This window comes from Trichosurus vulpecula, chromosome 7, assembly GCF_011100635.1.
Source record: "Trichosurus vulpecula isolate mTriVul1 chromosome 7, mTriVul1.pri, whole genome shotgun sequence".
Lineage (NCBI taxonomy): Eukaryota > Metazoa > Chordata > Mammalia > Diprotodontia > Phalangeridae > Trichosurus > Trichosurus vulpecula.
In genome coordinates this window covers 105,168,419-105,186,118 of record NC_050579.1, presented here as the reverse complement: position 1 = coordinate 105,186,118, position 17,700 = coordinate 105,168,419, and the positions used below count along the sequence as shown (strand labels likewise).

The following is a 17,700-nucleotide window of genomic DNA, read 5'->3' as shown; positions in this document are numbered from 1 at the left end:
CTTAATGTCATTTCCACTGATAAAGTCATATTGATTGCTGACATCAAACCTTTTGACAGTGCCTAGAACTTTGAGGTAAAAATTTATTGAGTAGCTACTATGTGGTATTATCTGTAGCACAAACAAATACTTTATTTCAGGAATAGGTATGTATTAGCCTGGGTAGTATCTCAGCTGCAAAACGGGACTATGAAATTGAACTCACATGAAATACGACTCAACAATCTCAATCTTATATTGATTTTCCTTCTATTCTAGACAAGGCATTTCAACGAAAGGAGAATAATAATTGATATTCATAGAGCCTTCAAGATTTACAAAATACTTTGCACACATTATCTCACTTGAGCCCCACATGGATCTTGTGAGAGAAGTACTGAATCTATATTCCTGCCCCCATTTTACAGACAAAAATACTGAGGCTAAGAGGTTTGGGGAGAAAGAGGCTTACACAGCTAATAAGTATTCATGGCAAGATTTGAATCACAGGTCTTCTGGACTCCAAGTCTAGTGTTCTAGCCATTATGCAATGCTGCTTCTAACACTTCATGAAACCTCTAGTTGAAGCTAGTCTCCTCTGTAACAATGAGAGGTTTCTAGGTTGGGTGTAGGGTGGCGGGTGGGGGGGGGGAGCGAAAAGTTAATCAGTGGCTAATCAAGCTATCCAAAGCAGTTTGCCATAGCAGGCTGCACCCTTGTCTATGTACCTCATGGTTGGTGAGCAGGTCAAGCCAGTCATGCCTGAGTGGCAACTCTTAACTGTCAGTGGGTATGCATAACTGAATTAACTTTCAGCCTGTTGCATTGCAGCCTGGAGACTTTGACTGGACTCAAAGGAAGAAAAGCTACAGGCTGTCCCCTCCCCTCAGCCTTGGAGATCTTAAAAAGGTACAATTGTTAATTCTTTTACCAGAATTTTTGAGCTATGAACAAAAGTAAACAACTTCGAAGTTAAACTATGGAGGAAATGACCCGGACTTATTACTTCTGCGCACAGGCTGTCTGCAGCCGTGTGCCAGGACAACCTAGGTAAATGCATGCCATTCCTCAGCACTCATTAAGAAGAAAGGCAAAGGAGAAAGGAGACATTTTTAAAGCAATTAGACTTGAAAAGAACAAGAATAGAGAGAAGGGTAAGAGAAGGAAGGGGGAAGGAGATACTGATAACAGCATCAGCAACATGGGTAGCAGTGGTATTGAAGCCATTAGACTAGTTCCTTTTTTTCTTCAATTTTTACACATTTTTATTATTTAAGTTTTGTGTTCCAATTTCTATCCCTCCCCCCACCCCTTACCCCTCATTAGACAGTAAGAATCAGATATAGGTTATACATGTGCAATTATGTAAAACATGTCCATATTAGTCATTTAGTACAAGAAGACTTGAATAAAAGAAAAATAAAGAAAGAAAGTGAAGAATAGCATGCTTTAGTCTATATTTGACTGATATCAGTTCTTTGTCAGGAGGGAGATAGTATGCTTCATAATTAGTCCTTTAGGATTGTCTTGAATGATCGTATTGCTGAGAATAGCTAAGTCATTCACAATTCTTCATTAAACAATATTGCTGTTACTGTGTACAACATTTTCTGGTTCTGTTCACTCCACTATGCATCAGTTAATGAAGGTCTTTCCAGGTTTTTCTGAAATCAACCTGCTTGTTATTTCTTAAAGCACAACAATATTTCATTGCAGTCATATACCACAGCTTGTTTAGCCATTCCCCAATTGATGGGCATCCCTTTAATTTCCAGTTCTTAGTGCAAAAAGAGTTGCTATCAGTATTTTTGTACAAATAGGTTCTTTTCTCTTTTTTGCATGTCTTTGGGATAAAGTAATGGGACCTAGCAATGGTATTGCTGGATTGTTTTGATAGCCCTTTGGCCAAATTGTTCCCCAGAATGGCTGAATCAGTTCACAACTCCAACAACAATGCATTATGTTCCAGTTTTCCCATATGCCCTCCAACATCCAACATTTTCCATTTTTGTTGTATTAGCCACTTTGATAGGTGTGAGGTAGTACCTCAGAGTTGTTTTAATTTGCATTTCTCTGATCAATAGTGATTTAGAGCATTTTTTTCATATGACTATAGATAGGTTTGATTTTTTTATCTGAAAATTGCCCGTTTATATTCTTTGACCATTTATCAACTGGGTAATGACTTGTATTTTTATAAATTTCACTTAGTTCTCTATATATTTGAGAAATGAGGCCTTTACAGAGATACTTATTGCAAAATTTCCCCCCTTCCATGTGAGCCCCCCCACCCAGTTTTCTGCTTTCCTTCTAATCTTGGTTGTATTAGTTTTGTTTGTGCAAAAACTTTTTAATTTTATATAATCAAAATGATCTTTTTTACATTTTGTAATGCTCTCTATATCTTCTTTGGTCCTAAATTCTTCTCTGACAGATAAACTATTCCATGATCTCTCAGTTTGCTTATGATATCACTCTTTATGTGTAAATCATGTATCCATCTTGACCTTATATCTTGGTTATAGTGTGAGGTGTTGGTCTATACCTAGCTTCTGCCATACCATTTTCCAGTCTTCCCAGCAGTTTTTGTCAAATAATGAGTTTTTGTTCCAAAAGCTTGGATCTTTACTAGATTCCCATGGTCATGTACTATGATGTAATTTGTACCTAATCGATTCCATTGATCTACCGCTCTATTTCTTAGCCAGTATCAGATTATTTTGATAATTACCACTTTATAATACAGTTTGAGATCTGGGCTGCCTAGACTACCTATTTCTCTCATTTTTTTTTACAATTGATTTCCTTGATATCCTTGAGCTTTTGTTCTTCTAGATGAATTTTGTTATTATTTTTCATAGCTCTATAAAATAATGTTTTGATAGCTTGATAGGTATGGTACTGAATAAATAGATTAATTTAGGTAGAATTGTCATTTTTATTATATTGGCTTGGCCTACCCATGAGCAATTGGTATTTTTCCAGTTGTTTAGATCTGACTTTATTTATGTGAAAAGTGTTTTATAGTTGTGTTCATATAGTTCCTGGGTTTGTAGACTCCCAAGTATTTTATATTGTCTACAGTTATTTTAAGTGGAATTTCTCTTTCTCTCTCTTGCTGCTGGACTTTGTTGGTAATATCTAAAATTGCTGAAGTTTCATGTAGGTTTATTTTGTATCCTGCAACTTTACTAAAGTTGTTAATAATTTCAAGTAGTTTTTTAGTTGGTTCTGTGGGATTTTCTAAGTACAACATCATAGCATCTACAAAAAGTGAAAGCTTTGTTTCCTCATTGCCAATTCTAATTCTTTTGATTCCTTTTTCTTCTCTTATTGCTATAGCTAACATTTCTAGTACAATATTAAATAACAGAAGTCATAATGGGCATCCTTGCTTCACCCTTGATTGTATTGGGAAGGCTTCTAGCTTATCTCCTTTACAGATATTGCTTCCTGATGGTTTTAGATAGATATTACTTATCACTTTAAGGTAAGCTTTATGTATTCTTGTGCTCTCTAGTGTTTTTAATAGAAATGTATGTCGCATTTTGTTAAGACTTTTTCTGCATCTGTCGAGATATTCACCTGATTTCTGTTGCTTTTGTTATTGATATGGTCAATTATGCTGTTAATTTTCCTGATATTGAACCAGCCCTACATTCTTGGTATAAATCCCACCTGGTTATAATGTATGATCCTTGTGATATATTGCTGTAATCTCTTTGCTAGTATTTTATTTAAAATTTTTGCATCAATACTCATCAGGGAAATTGGTCTATAATTTTCTTGCTCTGTTTTGACTCTTCCTGATTTGGGCATTGGCACCATATTTGTGCCATAAAAAGAATTTGGTAGGACTCCTTTTTTTCCATATAATTTATATAGTATTGGGATTAATTGTTCTTTAAATGTTCAGTAGAATTTGCTTGTGAATCCATCTGGTCCTGGGGATTTTTCCTTAGGAAGTTCGTTGATATCTTGTTCAATTTCTTTTTCTAAGATTGGATTATTTAAGTATTTTATTTTTTCTTCTGTTATTATGGATAATTTATATTTTTGTAGATATTCATTCATTTCATTTAAATTGTCAAATTCATGGGCATATAACTGGACAAAATAACTCTTGACAATTGTCTTAATTTCCTCTTCATTGGTGGTAAATCCACCTCTTTCATTTTTGAAGCTACTAATTTGGTTTTCTTTCTTTTTTAAAACCAAATTGATCAATGATATATCTGTTTTATTGTTTTTATCATAAAACCAGCTTCTAGTTTTATTTATTAGTTCAATGATTTTCTTACTTTCAATTTTATTAATCTCTCCTTTGATTTGCAGGATTTTCAATTTGGTGTGTAATTGGTTCCTTTTTTAGTTTTCTTTTTTAAATTTGCATGCCTGATTCATCAATCTGCTTTTCTCTATTTCATTGATATAGGCAATTAGAGATATAAATTTTCCCCTTAGTACCATTTTGGCTGCATCTCATACATTTTGGCATATTGTCTCATTGTTGTCATTTTCTTTCACGAAATTATCAATTGTTATAGAAACATTGACCCACTTTTTTAGGATGAGATTATTTAATTTCCAATTATTTTTAATTTCTCTTTCCATTGTCTGTAGTTGAATGTAATTTATATTGCATTATCATCTGAAAATAATGTGTTTACCATTTCTGCTTTTCTGCATTTGGTTGTGAGGTTTTGATGTCCTAATACATGGTCAATTTTTGTGTAGATGTTATGTACTGCTGAGAAAAATGTATATTCCTTTTTATCTCCATTCAGTCTTCTCCAGAGAGCTATCATATCTAACATTTCCAGAGTTTTATTCACCTCCTTAACTTCTTTCTTTGTTATTTTTTGGTTAGACTTATCTAGTTCTGAAAGTGGAAAGTTGAGGTCCCCCACTAGCATAGCTGTATTATCTATTTCCTCCTGTAACTCAATCAACTTCTCCTTCAAAAATTTAGATGCTATACCATTTGGTGCATATATGTTTAGTATTGATATGACTTCATTGTCTGTGGTACCTTTCAGCAAGATATAGTTTCCTTCTTTATCTCTTTTAATTAAATCTAATTTTTCTTTTGCTTTGTCTGAGATCATGATGGTTCCCCCCACTTTCTTTGCTTCAGCTGAAGCATAATAGATTTTGCTCCAGCTCCTTATCTTTACCTTGTGGGTATCTCTCTGCTTCAGATATGTTTCTTGTAAACAACATATTGTGGGATTCTTGTTTTTAATCCATTCTGCTATGTGCTTCAGTTTTATGGGTGAGTTCATCCCATTCACATTAATAATTATAACTAACTATGTATTTCCCTCCATGCTATTTTTTGCTTGTTTATTTACCTCTCTGTCTTACCCTCATCCCTTTCACTCCTCACAAATGTTTTACTTCTGTTCACTGCCATCCCCAATATGCCCTTCCTTTTATCAGTTCCCCTCTCCCTTCTATCATGCCTATCCCTTTTTAATTCTTTTTAGGGTAAGATCGATTTCTATATCCAACTTAGTGTTTATGTTATTCCTTCTCTGAGCCAATTTTGATGAGAGTAAGGCTTAAGCTTTGCCTGCCCTGCCCCCATCTTCTCCTCACTATAGTAGGTCCCTCATGCCTCTTTTATGAGATCATTTACCCCATTCAATCTTCCTGTTCCTTCCAGTGCAATTTTCTTTCTCACCCCTTTATTTCATTTTTTGGGATATAATCCCATCAAAGTCACATTATATCCATACCCTCTGTCTACATATATTCTTTCTAATTGGTCTCATAGTAATAAAGTTGAGAGTTACAAATATTATCATGCCATATAGAAATACAAACTGTTTAACCTTGTTGAATTTCTTATGTTTTCTCTTTCTTGTTTTTTTTTCACCTTTTTATGTTTCCCTTGAGTCTTGTATTTGGAGGTCAAATTTTGTATTCAGTTCTTTTAATTAGAAATGCTTGCAAGTCTTCTCTATTTTGTTAAATATCCATCCCCCCTTAAATATTATACTCAGTTTTGCTGGGTAATTGAGTCTTGGTTGTAATCCTGACTCCTTTGCCTTCCATTATATAATATATATTATATATATATATATATGTATATATATATATACTTCTTCAGGGTCAGAGGGTGTCACAGTCATGTAACTCAAACTCATGTGACTTAGGCTTCCTTGTGACTTCAAAGGTCATCAAAGACTCTTGATTGAATCAAAGACTCTTGATTGAAACAAAGGCAACACTCAATAAAAGGCACTTGATTGCTTTAGTGCTGAGAAGCATTCTAAAAGAAAAAACAGCAAAGTCCCACTTTGCTTGCCATTATACGCACAGCCATTTTGACACCATTGTCATCTTTTAAGTTTATGCCTTGATCCTTCCCATCACCATAGAAATTTTCTATAGTTAAGCTCCTTTTTTTGTGCATTTTTTTCTGCTCATTTTTTTTCTGCCTTTTTTGTGACTTGGTGTTTTGGTGTGAGAGTTGGGCTCTGGTCCTGCATTGTCCCAAGCTTTCTGTGCTGGGGCTCTGGGCTCTTACTGCTGGCTTTCACTGGGCTTCAAGGCTTAGCTGCTTATTTTCTCTGGAGTGTAGGCTTTCCTCATTGCTTGTACTATAGGGTGGGGCCTCCCTGTTGGCCTCCCCTGGCTGTGGGGTTTAGTTGCTGGCCTGCTCCAGGGCAGGGCCTTGCTTCTGGGTTGCTATGGTAACATTGTTTTTTTTGGTGGCTGGCCCTGGAGGAGGGGGTTGCTGGGTTACTATGGAAACAGGGTCTCTTTGCTGGTAGGCCCCAGGGGCACTCTTGGCCAGCCCCAGAGTGGGCCCTCACCACTGGTCAGCAACGGGTCCGTGCCTGCCTGGTGGCTAGTGGTGGGGGTAGGGTCACTGGGGCGGGGCCTTGCTGTGCTGTACAGACTGCTCACTTGCCTAGGGGGCTGCTAGTTTGCAGGAGGATGGGGACTTACTGGTATATTGCCACAGGCTTGGAGCCTTGCTGCAGGCCCCATGCTGTGATGTTGGCTGCTGTTCTTGATCTTGGACTTCTTTCTCCTCCCACCTGAGTGAGACAGACCTTTCCTGCCATGCTGATATGCTTTTCCCCTTATCTTAGATCACTACTGAGGTGGTTTTCTAGTTGTTGGGATGGGAATTTGATAGGGCTTCAGAGAATTCCTTCCTCACTCCACCATCTTGGCACCAAAAGTCTGGAGTAGTTTCAGGTCCATACATGACTCTTTTGGAAGATCACTATCCTTTCTTCTTTCACTCACTGAATTCCCCCTATAATCCTTCCTCCCGACTGAATTTAATTCAACAAGCATCCCAATTTTTATTAAGTTCCAGCTATATGTAGGAAGCTTTTATAGAAGCTGAGCATAAAATATAAAAAAATACAGATTCTAACCTGCAAGAAGTCTGCAATCTAATGGGGAGGAGAATAACATACACATGAATAAATGTAAGGGAGGGGCATTTGGTCCTCTCTCTTTTTGCCCTTCTTTCTGTTGATGTGGTTATAGAAAGTAAGGTACAGATCACGAAGTGTTTACCTGTAAAGATGCTTCCAGTCCTAACACTGTTTTCCTTTCTAAAGTGTGAACATTTTTTCTTTGATTGAATTGAAAAGGGAAGCCAATAGCAGGGAAGTGATTGGCCATGCCCCTAGTGGTTGAGCTCATGAACAGAGTGTGACCCCTGAATCTTGAAACAGAAGTTGGAGCTTGTCTCAGTTCAGTCATCCAGGGTACAGATGAGAAAACGTGTTGAATCTGATGTTTCAGAGGAACATCTAGGTCAAGATGTCTAGTAGGCAGTTTGTACCTATGTGACTAGAGCTCAGAGGAGAAATTGTGGTTGAATATACAGATTCATGAGTTATCTCTATGAAAGGATCATTGAAGCCAAGGAAGTAGATGGGGTCACCAAAGCAGATAGTAAGAGAAGAAAGAAATGAGGGCTAAGAAGTATGCATACTTTATGTGGTAGGGAGAAGGTGATCTAAAGAAAGAAGACTGAGGAAGGATAGTTAGACAGGTAGGAGAAGAGAAAAGTCTAAATTATCATGGAAGCCAAGGAAGGAGTACTTAATATTTGATTCCTTTATTTCCTTACTATCCTATCAGTTCTCACCTCCTTGTAATTGTGTTGCCAACTCCTTAACTTTTCAAACTAACCTTTCAAAAGGATGTCAATAATCTCTTCATCACTAAATAAATGGCCTTTTCTCAGCCCTCATTCTTCTTGATCTTTATGTACCTTTTGATGCTTTTAACCCATCCCCTCCTCCAAGATACCCTGTCCTCCCTTGGCTATCTTGACATTGTTTTCTACTGATTCTCCTATTTGTCTTGTTGCTCCTTTTTACTCTCCTTTGCTAGTCCATTATCCATCTTCTGCCCTGTAAGAGTGGGTGCATCCCAAATGCTGTCCTGTATCCTAGTCTCTTCTTTCTTTTCCACATACTTTTTGCCATAATGATCTCATTTGCTCTCAGGCGTTCTAACCATCTTCATTTTCTAACTCTTTTTTATGATGACTCCCAAATATAAATATTCTGTCTTAATTTTTCTACTAAGCTCTAATACCTTATTTCCACCTACCGACTGGGCATTTTTACTCGAACAGTCTTCAGACACTTAAAATACAAGAATCCTTGATTCTTACCTGTCCTTGCTAAGTCATGTCGATTCTACCACCAAACATCTCTTAAATGCATCCTTTCTCTCCATTTACACAATTACAATCCTTCTTTCAGATCCTTATTGTTTGTCACCTAGGTTATTTTAATAGGCTCTTAATAAATGCTCTGTTTTGTCTTCTTGCCTCCATTTTCTTCCCAGATTTCAAATAGATGCTCAAATCATCTTGTTGAAGCACAGGTCTGACCACATCAGTCCTCCATGGAGGAACTCCAACATTCTCTTAGGATAAGATACAAACTCCTCAGACTGGAACTTGAGGCCCTCCACAATTTGTCTTCAACCTGTCTTTCTAGACTTGTTTTACATTATTTACCTTCATGTACTCTTGTGTTCCAATCCAAACTGGACTGCTATCTTTTTCCTTAACTTGACATTTCATCTTCTACCTCTGCACTTCTACAGAGACCATTCCTGATGTCTGTAGTTCTTTCTCCTTATCTTCTTGAGATTCTTTATATTCCTTCAAGTGTCAGTGCATGTGAGCTAGTTGTCTTTACTTCGATCCTACCAGCTGATAGAATTCTCTACTTTTAAAAATATATCTATAATATTTTTTCTGTTTCTCCTTTCACCCCCATCACTCTCAATCTTGTTTGCATACTTCTATCCCCCAGTAGAATGTAAGCTCCTTGAGGGCAGGTACAAACTTTTTTGTGCGTGTCTTGTACCTTGTACCAAATGAATTTTGGTTGAAGTGAATCTACAGCATCACAGACTGCAGAAAGGTCAAGGGGGAGGATAACTATGAAAATATCCATTGGATTTGGCAAGTAAGAAGCCACTAGAGATCTCTGGAGAGAATTCTCAAAGTCCTAAAGATTTTATTATGAGACTGACTGCTTCATAGGGGCCCATGACTTTCCTCCCTTTGGGAATTTGGATGAAATCTGAAATAAATACTACTGAGGATCTCAATAACTGAATCTGGGGTAGGAATTAGGAGTGGGGTCACAAGGTGCGGATCTGACCTATAACAGAGAATCATAAAGGCAGTAAGACAGGCCCATTCACAGAGACCAGACTTGTTTGTCCTATTTTTCCACTTACTATGTATGCACGTAAGCAACACACACCATTCTTTCTAAAGACTTTTAGCCTCAATATTATCATATATTTAACATCAACCCATCACAGTAGTTTTCATGTAATTATCATCTTGGAGCTAGCCAATAAAATATGACAAAAAGGTAAAAAAGCATAATTAGGATTGTGCCTACTTTTAAGTGTTTTGTGGTTTCAGAGTTTATATTCTTAGCTCTGAAGTTACTCAATTCCTGTTTCAAAGATCTTGATCTTTTCTTAGCGTTTCCATTTCTTTTGTTTTTCGGTAATCTTCTTTGTCCTCTCTCCTTGATTAAATCAAAGTGTCCTCTAGCCCTTACTGTGTGAAATGCTCTGTACAGAACTGCTGCGAAAAATAGAAAAGAAAGAGAAGAGAAGATCCATGACCTGGAAGGTTCCTTCCATCTCTAAGTTGGTGAGCCATTTTCTGATGCTTATTTCCAATACCCTTCCCATTATATTTCAGTATGACTAAGACGAAGTCTAGTAAATTCAGTTTACCTTGTGGTATGGCAGTGGCTTTCTTTATATGTGTGGCAGAAAACCAGATGACTCAACTCTTTCCATTCTTTGTGTGGTTGTACTTCTGCAACACTTCAGCATTCAAATGAAAAGTGAAAACCACAGTCGACCACAATGTTTGGTTCACACAGCCAAATATCCCAACACTCCAAAGCCTGAACCAGCTATGCACATCAAGTCATGGATGACCCATGGCTATCAATGCAATCCTTTACTCTCAGATACCTAAAAAGGTATTCTTAACCCAGAATCTGGGCAGCTAGGTGGTGCAGTGGATAGAGTGCCAGGCCTGATGTCAGGAAGACTACTCTTCCTGAGTTGAAATCTGGCCTCAGACACCTACTAGCAGTGTGACCCTGGGAAAGTCACTTAACCTTGTTTGTCTCAGTTCCTCGTCTATAAAATGAGTTGGAGAAGAAAATGGCAAACCACTCCAGTATCTTTGCCAAGAAAACGAAAAATGGGATCAGAAAGAGTTGGACACAATTGAAATGACTGACCAACAAACCTGGGATCTGCAAATTTGTTTGCAAAAATATTCTAACTGTATTTCAGTGTGATTGGTTTCTTTTGTCATACTATGTGTTTTACTTTATGCACTTAAAATCATTATTCTGAGAAAGAATCCATAAGCTTTGCCAGACTGCCAAAGGAGTCCATGACACCACAGGATTAAGAACAATTGATCTAATATGTGCCTGCTGTATGCCAAGCACTGGGGATACAAAGGGCTGTAACTAGCCTTTTTCTCAAGGAGCTGATACTCTACTGGGGGAAACAACATGTATCTGTATAAATATATACAAAATAAGATTCAAGGTGATGGAGAAAGTGTGTTCTGCTAGTTGCTAGAAAGGATCTGGAAAGGCCTTGTATGGACTGAGGCATTTAAGCTCATCCTTGAAACATGCTAACTACTTATCACAGAATCACAGGATCATATTTCTAAACATTAGAACATACCTGAGGTCAGCTAGTTCAAACCCCTTCATTTTATAGCTGAGAAACTGAGGGCTGCAAAGGTAAAGTGCCTATGAATGCTATTGCTTTTAATGTATATTAAATACTAGACATTTCCCCCTCTGATAACCATGTCAAAAGGGCATTTTATCACTTAAAAAAGAAATGAAATAAAATTTCAGAATGCCTGTGTGCCTTCTCTTCCTATCAAGGGTACAGGATGAATTTCTTCAGATTACCTTGGCAACAGGAGATTAGCTTACTCTGTACAACTCCACCTATGTGTCCCCCAGCTGTTTTTCTCAACAACACTGGGCCCTGAGGAAAAAAAAGCAGCTTGGAATCCTTGTTTGCTTCCTGACACAAAAGTCCTTCTGAGGATTTATGCTTAAGTGGGAGGGATACAGCCTGTCTCAAAGGTTTTGATACTTATCCTGGTAGCTTGGGTCAATTTCATGAAGGTTTCCTGGGAGAAGGACAGATATTGTGAGTTGTCCTTGCTGTGCCATTAGATCATATCAGGTCCCCTCACTATAAGGTCATTTGCCTTCCTACATGACTGTCCTTGCCTTGTGTTTCATCCCTAATCCTTTGCATTGGTGAGGAAGGCTGCAGCGTGGAGCACGGGAGACACTCCAGCATTTCAGATATAAATCCAAAGGACAGAAATCTCTGGTGGCCAGAAATCTAAGGGAACAAATGAAGTGTGTCCAATAGGGATGCCACATGGAGCAACAACAGTGTTTCCTCTTCTTTCTTCCCCTCCCCGCACCCCCCCCGCCCAGGTCAAGTGCAGCATCTTTGAAAAAATGTTTGCTTGAATGATGTAACCTTGGAATTGGGAGGGTTTTTTTTTATCATGCTACTTCACTTATGCTGGACTGGCTGGACAGTTTGTTAATCTGAGAGTCTTTGAACCTTGCCTCTATTTTTATCCTGTATACATGAGGCTCATGTTTGAGTAACTCAGTTTAAACATCGTTATTATTATTTTTAAGACCAAAAGAACATGAAACCAAGGCTGCTCTCATGACTGTACAAAATTGCTGGTTGTATGAGTATATGAGTGCATGACTGACTAAGTATGGTTGCAGGAATTGTTCCTAAGCTAAAAGGATCACAGATTTAGAATAAGAAGGAATTTTAGAAGTCATTGGGCTCAAAACTTTCTTTTTAGAGATAAGGAAACTGAGTCCTAGAGAGATTAAGTGACTTGCCCAGGATTAGTATGTGTCTGAGGCAAGATTCAAACATGTTTTCCTGACTCCAAATCCAGTGCCTTATCCGTTATACTTCACTGTCTATCTTCTCAGGTTTCTCTTTGCTGTTAAAAAAATTATATTTTCTTTTGTATTATGAATTTAGCAACCACTGACAAACACAAACCTTTCAACAGCAAAGAACAAGAAATAAGCTTGTCTTAGAAACTGAATTTATGTTTTTGGATTTTTTTTGAAAAAAATATGCATGTTAAATTTAACACAATAGTAGCAACATTGCTTCATCTGTGTGTCCTGCATTTGTTTTTGCTGTCCTCTGTGCATTTACTCCATGGATCCAGGTTGTAAATGAGCAGTGTCAGTGGTCCTTGCACTGGTGTAGCCCACAAAACAACCCTGCCTCAGACCCTGGGCAATTCTTCTATAATGCCTTCCCAATTTACTGAAGATGTATGTAGGAGGGTCTCCATTGTCCTCCATAGAATTGCCCCTCTCTGCTCAGGCCTTTGATGGTGACCGAGGGCAGAAGGCAGCATGTGGAAAAGATAGCAATAAGTGGGGATGGGAAATAGGATGTTGGTGCCACTAATATCTATTTCTTCATGGATGTAACCCCAACCTAAATGAGTCCTTGGTGGTTGTAGGACAATAGTTTTAGACCTGGAAGAGGACTAGGTGACCAATTCGTCCAACTCTCTCATTTTATAGGTGAGAAAATTGAGACCCAAGGATGTTAAGTGACTTGCCTGAGATCACACAGGTAGTTAGAAGCACAGCAAATTATTGAATCTAGGTCCAACCCCAGTGCTTTTTCCTTTTGTTTTCCTTCCAATTCCCTCCCCACCCCTTGATCCCCACCCTAGAGATGGCTACCATTAGCCACAAGTTATTCTATACAAACTTCTACTTATCAGTTCTTTCTCTGGATAAAGATAATATCTTCATGTCCTTTATAGTTAATTTGGGTATTTATAATAGACAAAGTAATAACTTATTCACTCACAGTCTTAGGTTTGTGTGTGTTACATGTAAACAGCATGTTGTTGGATTCTGATTTTTTATTTATTCCAATTTTTAAAGATTTTTATTTAAAGTTTTGAGTTCCAAACTCCACCCCTCCCTCCTTCCCTCTCTTCCCCCATCCCTAAGATGGTAAGCAAATAGAAGTAGATTATACATGTGAAATTATGTAAAACATTTCCATATTAACCATTTAGTACAAGAAGACTAAATAAAAGAAAAAAAGAAAGAAAGTGAAAAATAGCATGCTTTCAGTCTGTATTCAAACAATATCAGTTCTTTCTCTGGAGGCAGAGAGTATGCTTCATTACTAGTGCTTTGTAATTGTCTTGGATCCTAATGATACTGAGAAGAGCTAAGTCATTCACAATTCTTCATCAAACAATATTGCTCTTACTGTGTACAACCTTCTCCTTGTTCTGTTCACTTCACTATGCATCAGTTCACGTAAGTCTTTCTAGGTTTTTCTGAAATCATCCCGCTTGTCATTTCTTATAGCACAATGATATTCCATTACAATCACATACTGCAGCTTGTTTAGCCATTCCCCAATTGATGGACATCCCTTTGATTTCCTATTTTTAGCCACCACAAAAAAGTTGCTATGAATATTTTTGTACAAATAGGTCATTTCTCCCTGTTTTTGGATATCTTCGGGATATAGACCTAGAAATGGTATTGCTGGATCAAAGGGTATGCACAGTTTGAGAACTCTTTGGGCATAGTTTGAAATTGCTCTCCAGAATGGTTGGGTCAGTTCACAACTCCACCAACTGTGTTAGTGTCCCAGTTTTCCCACATCCCTTCCAGCATTCAACGTTTTCTTTTTTTTTTTTTGTCATTTTAGTGACTCTGAAGGTATGAGGTGGTACCTCAGAATTGTTTTAATTTGTATTTCTCTGATCAATAGTGATTTAGAGTATTTTTTTCTTATGACTATAGACAGCTTTGGTTTCTTCATCTGAAAATTGCCTTTTCATATCCTTTGACCATTGTATCAACCAGTGAATGACCTGTATTTTTGTAAAGTTGAGTCAGTTCTCTGTATTTTTGAGAAATGAAGCCTTTATCAAAAATACATATTGCAAAATCCCACCCCCCCCAGTTTTCTGCTTTCCTTATAATTTTGTTTGTATTGGTTTTGTTTGTGCAAAAAGGTTTTAATTTTATATAATCAAAATGATCTATTTTACATTTTGTAATGCTCTCTGTATATTCTTTGGTCCTAAATTCTTCCCTTATCCATAAATCTGACAGATAAACTGTTCCATGCTTTCTTAATTTGCTTATCGTATCACTCTTTATATTTAAATCATGTACTCATTTTGAACTTATCTTGGGATTTGGTGTGAGATGCTGGTCTATACCTAGTTTCTGCCATACTATTTTCCAGTTTCCCCAGCAATTTTTGTAAAATAATGAGGTTTTCTTCCAAAAGCTTGTATCTTTGGACTTATATACTAGATTACAATAGTTATTTACTATAATGCGATTTGTAACTAATATATTCCGCTGACCCACCACTCTGTTTCTTAGCCAGTGCCAGATTGTTTTGATAAATACCACTTTATAGTACAGTTTGAGATCTAGTGTGGCTAAATCACCTTCTTTTGCATCTTTTCTTTATTGATTCCCTTGATATCCTTGAGTTTTTATTCTTCTAGATGAATTTTGTTATTATTGTTTCCAGCTCTATAAAATAATTTTTTGATATTTTGATAGGTATGGCACTGAATAAATAAACTAATTTAGGTAAAATTGTCATTTTTATTTTATTGGCTTGGCTACCCATGAGCAATTAATATTGTCTAGATCTGACTTTACTCATGTGGAAAGTGTTTTATAGTTGTGTACATATAGTTCCTGGGTTTGTCTTGGAAGGTAGACTCCCAAGCATTTTATATTGTCTACAGTTATTTTAAATGTAATTTCTCTTTCTATCTCTTGCTGCTGGACTCTGTTAGTAATATCTAAAAAATGCTGAAGATTTATGTGGGTGTATTTTGTATTCTACAACCTTGCTAAAATTGTTAATAATTTTGAATAGTTTTCTAGTTGGTTCTCTAGGATTTTCTAAGTATAACATCTTTTCATGTGTTAAGAATAATAGTTTTGTTTCCTCATTGTCTATTCTAATTCCCTTTTCTTCTCTTATGGCTATAGCTAGCATTCCTAGTACAATATCAACAATAGCAGTGATAATGAGCATCCTTCCTTCACCCCTAATTGTATTGGGAAGGCTTGTAGCTTGTCCTTACTACAGATAATGCTTGCTGATAAATACAACCTATCATTTTAAGGTAAGCTCCATGTATTCCTATGTTCTCTAGTGTTTTTAATAAGAATGGGTGCTGTATTTTGTCAAAGGCCTTTTTTTTTGCCTCTATTGAGATAATCATCTGACTTCTGTTAGTTTTGTTATTGACATGGTCAACTATGCTTATAGCTTTCTTAATATTGAACCAGCCCTGCATTCCTATTATAAATCTCACCTGGTCTTAATGTATGATCCTTGTGATATGTTACTGTAATCTCTTTGCTAGTATTTTATTTAAAATTTTTTGTATCACTATCCATTAGGGAAATTGGTCTATAATTTTCTTTGTTTTGGCTCATCCTGATTTTGGTATCAGCACCATATTTGTGACATAAAAGGAAGTTGGTAGGACTCCTTTTTCTCCTATTTTTTCCAAATAGTTTTTATAGTTTTGAAATTAATTGTTCTTTCAATATTTGGTAGAATTTGCTTGTGAATCTATCTGGTCCTGGGAATTTTTTCTTGGGAAGTTCATTGATGGCTTGTTAGACTTCTTTTTCTGAGATTGTGTTAATTATTTTATTTCTTCTTCTGTTCATCTAAGTTACTTATTTCTAGATATTCATCCATTTTATTTAGATTTTCAAATTTATTGGCAAATACTTGAGCAAAATAGCTCTTAACAATTGTCTTAATTTCTTCTTCTTTGGTAGTGAATTCACCCCTTTCATTTTTGATATTAGTAATTTTGTTTTCTTCTTTCCTTTTTAAAATCAAATTGACCAATGGTTTTTCTATTTTATTGCTTTTTCATAAAGCCAGATTCTAGTTTTAGTTATTAGTTCAATGATTTTCTTACTTTCAATTTTATTAAAGTCTCCTTTGATTTTCAGAATTTCCAATTTGATGGGGATTTCCATTTGTTCTTTTTCTAGATTGTTTTAGTTGCCTGCCAAATTCATTGATCTGCTTTTCCTCTGTTGTATTGATGTAGGCAATTAGATATATAAAATTTCCTCTAAGTACTGCTTTGGCTGTACCCCATAAATTTCGATATGTTATTTCATTGTTGTCATTTTCTTTAATAAGGTTATCAGTTGTTTCTAATTTGTTCTTTGATCCACTTGTTTTTTTAGTATTAATTATTTAATTTCCAATTAATTTTTAATGTTTCTTTCCATCGTCTATTACTGAATGTAATTTTTATTGCGCTATGATCTGAAATGGATGTGTTTACTGCTTCTGCTTTTCTGCATTTGGTTGTGAGGTTTTTATGTCCTAATACATAGTCAATTTTTGTATAGGTGCCATGTGTACTGCTGAAAAAGGTATTTTCCTTTCTATTCCCATTCAATTTTCTCCAGAGATCTAACTTTTTCAGAATTTTATTCACCTCCTTAACTTCTTTATTTTTTGGTTAGATTCATCTAGTTCTGAGAGGGGAAAGTTGAGGTCCCCTGCTAGTATAGTTTTATTATCTATATCTTCCTGTAACTCATTGAACTTCTCCTTTAAAAACTTAGATGCTATACCATTTGATGCATGACTTCACTGTCTATGGTATCTTTCAACAAGATATAGTTTCCTTCTTTATCTCTTTTAAATTAAATTTATTTTTCTTTTCTTTGAGATCCTGATTGCTCCCCTTGCTTTCTTTACTTCAGCTGAAGCATAATAGATTCTGTTCCAGCCCCTTACCTTTATCCTCTATGTATCTCTCTGCTTCAAATGTGTTTCTTGTAAACAGCATAGTGTTTTTAATCCATTCTGCTATCTGCTTCCATTTTATGGGTGAGTTCATCCCATTCACATTAATAATTATAACTAACTATGTATTTCCCTCCATGCTATTTTTTGCTTATGTATTCCCCTCTTTGTCTTACCCCCAACCCCTTCTCTCCTCACAAGTGTTTTACTTCTGATCACCACCTTCCCCAATATGCCCTCCCTTTTATCAGTTTCCCCTTCATTTTCTATTGTCCC

General features: G+C 36.4%; 1 protein-coding gene across 1 annotated transcript in view; it reads left to right on the top strand.

Moving 5' to 3' along the window:
- Positions 1 to 857: 857 nt before the first annotated feature.
- Positions 858 to 17,700, top strand: part of ESR1 (estrogen receptor 1) — a 454,084-nt gene continuing 437,241 nt past the window's right edge. Inside the window, exon 1 of the mRNA XM_036767141.1 lies at positions 858 to 888. The gene's annotated coding sequence lies outside the window, so the exon portion shown is untranslated. The remainder of the gene's footprint in view (positions 889 to 17,700) is intronic.